We start from the raw sequence: 3,509 nt of genomic DNA, 5'->3' as shown, positions 1-3,509 counted from the left end.
AATTTTTTAAGTTAAAAAAATAATTTATTTCCCGATTACAAAATTTATGTCATTGTTAAAAATTTTAAATAAGAAAAATACTATGAAGAAAGTAAGATTACTTATAATCCTTCTATGCAGAGACAATCAACAGTAACATTTTGGTAAATATCCTAATTTTTTCCTGTATATATTTTAATATATCTAATAACATAACAATATATTATTATAGAAATGAGATATCAAGCACAGTTTCACAACTTACTTGTTGAACTTATTACATACCCTCCTGTAGCTAAATCCCTGCATATTGTCCCAGAAATTGATAAACTGAGTTTATAAATACTGTGTGTATATGACAAAAATGCCTATTGATAAAAATTCTTTTCAGAATCTTTATTGTCCTCAAAGCTGATACTTCATGTTTTAAGAGGTAATCATTCTCTAATTCAAGTTTGCTAATTTTGACCTCATAGTCTCCCCGAAAACTCATGTTTTATTCTCCTTTATTATTTCCAGTGCAACATATGTGCTAATTCAATATATGCTGACCAGAGAAATGGTGTGTGGCCCGCAGTTGGTCAGGTCCCACGCCTGGTCCTATGGGGCTCTGGCTGCACTGGCTGCTGGAGCTTTGTCCCCTGGAGACAAAGGGACAAAGTACCTTCTCCTGGGACTTGATTCTGAAGGATTATACAGTATGTAACATTTTGGATTACATGCTAGTGTTGCTGAACAGTATTCTAAGTTGTGTGTATTAACGGAAAAACTTGGGATTTTGTCTTGCAGATGGCCCTACAATTCTAAATTTTGTAGACTGAGGCATCATTTGATATAGTCCTATGTGGTTCAGATGGTAAAGCGTCTGCCTGCAATGTGGGAGACCTGGGTTTGATCCCTGGGTTGAGAAGATCCTCTGGAGAAGGAAATGGCAATCCACTCTAGATCTCTTGCTTGGAAAATCCCATGGACGGAGGAGCGTGGTAGGGTACAGTCCATGGGGTTGCAAAGGGTCAGACATGACTGAGAGAGTTCACTTTCACTTTATCTCCCCTGTATTTCCTGTACACTGGTAGTATCTATGGGCTTCTTTGGTGGCTCAGATGGTAAAGAATCTGCTTGCAGTGCAGGAGACCCAGGTTCAATCCCTGGGTCGGAAAGATTCCCTGGAGAAGGGAATGGCAGGCAACCCATTCCAGTATTCTTGCCTGGAGAATTCCATGGACAGAGGAGCCTGGCAGACTACAGTCCACAGGGTCGTGGCAAGACTACAGACTTGAGATCCTAGAGGGTTCATTATATTTAGGTTTGATATTTTTAGCATGAAAACTCAATGGTGGTGGTAGAGTTAAAAATTAGTTAATCAAGTAAATTAAGTTGTTTTTTATAAAAGTCACCTGTGCTGTGTGCAGTGCTTAGTCACTCAGTCGTGTCCGACTCTTTGCGACCTCATGGACTGTAGCCCGCCAGCCTCCTCTGTCCATGGGGATTCTCCAGGTAAGAATACTGGAGTGGGTTAATAGGCCCTTCTCCAGGGGATCTTCCCAACCCAGGGATCTAACCCAGGTCTCCCACATTGCAAATGGATTCTTTACTATCTGAGCCATAAGGGAAGCCCACGAATACTGGAGTGGATAGCCTATCCCTTCTCCAGGGGATCTTTCCCATCCAGGACTCGAAACAGAGTCTCCTGCAGCTGAGCTACCAGAGAAGCCCAAAAGCCACCAAGTTATATACAAAGGCAAATTAGAGACTTTCAACTCTTTAATGAGATAACCAGTGATATTATAAAATAAAATTGTGGTCAAAATTAAAGAAGTTTGGTATTAATTAGACCATAAAATATTATTGTGGGATGATACTGTTTCTGTTAGGTTTAGGATCCTCAGTACCTCGGTTGCAGACCGCTGATCTGAAATTCCTCGCCCCATTTTAGACGTGGAAAAGTGCCTGCTACGGACAGAACTGTGTCCTCCCCCAACCCACATTTTCAATGTGACTATATTTGGAGACAGGGCTTTTAAGAAGTAATTGAGGTTAAATGAGGTCATAAAGATAGGCTCCCAACCTAATAGGCTTGGTGGCCTTACCAGGAAAGGATGAAAGGCAGATTGCTTTCTCTGTTTCTGTGAGCTCCTATCGAGGAGAGGCCGCATGAGGACATAGTGAGAAGGTGACTGTCTGCAAACCAGGAGGGCAGCCCTCACCAGAACGCAACCCAGCAGGCACCCTGAGCTCAGACTTCTAGCCTCCAGAATTGTGAGAAGCTCAATTTCTGTTTTTTAAGCTACTCAGCCACATGGTGTTTTTATGGCACCCTGAGTTGATCGACACCGTGCCTAAATAAAATATCCTGCTGAACCCAATTCAGTTATCTGGAAACATCACAAATTTTTATATTGAAAACTGATTACACAGTGTGCAACAACAAACGAAAGAGCTCAGAGCTTTTTGGCTTATGCCCTTTAGGGAGCAGATCTTAAATTAACCAAGCTTGGCAGAACTTGTCCTTTTTTTTTTTTTTAAAGCATTAACACCTTGGCAGTAGGAGGAACTGACTGCAGTGTTGCCAGGCCTTTTCAGTGACAGATATTAAGTGCAGATGAATGTTGTGAAATTCTAAATGTCAGCACCAAGAAGCTCATTCAAGTACTTATATTACACTGGGCAAGAAAGGCCATGAAAGATTGATGAGAGCCTGGGGGAAAGAAATTGTTGTATGGACTCAGTCTGGATTCTGTGCTACTGGAGTCTTAGAATTCTGTGGGATTAATAGTTAAAAATCTATTCAAATCCTTTGAAATCTGAGTAACAAAATTATCCATAGAAAATATATATTTTAGTCCACAGAAGAAAAGGCTTAAAAAATACCATGTAAACATATATTTACATGCTAACAGGACTGACTGCCTGTTGAAAAACCTTATGCCAGGCAGGGTTCTAAGTAGTTTTTATATCTTATCCCACTTTAACAGTAAAATGAACCCCAAGAGGAAGGTTATCTTTATAGATAAGAAAGAAATAAAGACTATAAAATGTTACTCAATTTGTCTGGTTCCAAATCAGTACTTAATATTGGAATGTTATAATCTAAATGCTGGGGCTTGTAGCAAAAAATTAAGCATGAGAAAACTGATCTTTCCTACATTCTGAATTCAGTGATGACTGTTTTCAATAAGGCATTGTTACAGATATATAAAATATCCATTAACAGAGGAATGGATAAAGAAGATGTGGTACAAAAAAACAAAAACAAAAACAAAAAAAAGAAGATGTGGTACATATGTTTAATGGAATATTACTCAACCATAAAAAAGAAAGAAATAATGCCATTGCAGGGCATTATGGATGGGCATGTGGAATCTAAAAAAAAGGTACAGATGAACTTATATACAAAACAGAAATAGAGTCACAGATGTAGAAAAGAGACTTATTTTTACTGGGAGGGGAAAGGAGAAGGATAAGCTGTGAGACTGGGACTGACATACATATACTGCTGCTGCTGCTGCTGCTAAGTCGCTTCAGTCGTG

The 3,509-nt window shown here is 39.4% G+C and overlaps 1 protein-coding gene across 1 annotated transcript in view; it reads right to left on the bottom strand.

The window, feature by feature from the left end:
- SLC17A5 (solute carrier family 17 (acidic sugar transporter), member 5) overlaps positions 1-3,509 on the bottom strand; it is a 65,568-nt gene that overhangs the window by 12,405 nt on the left and 49,654 nt on the right. The window lies entirely within an intron of this gene.

This window comes from Bison bison, unplaced genomic scaffold, assembly GCF_000754665.1.
Source record: "Bison bison bison isolate TAMUID 2011002044 unplaced genomic scaffold, Bison_UMD1.0 scf7180017864300, whole genome shotgun sequence".
Classification (NCBI taxonomy): domain Eukaryota; kingdom Metazoa; phylum Chordata; class Mammalia; order Artiodactyla; family Bovidae; genus Bison; species Bison bison.
This window is presented reverse-complemented; position numbering and strand designations above follow the sequence as displayed.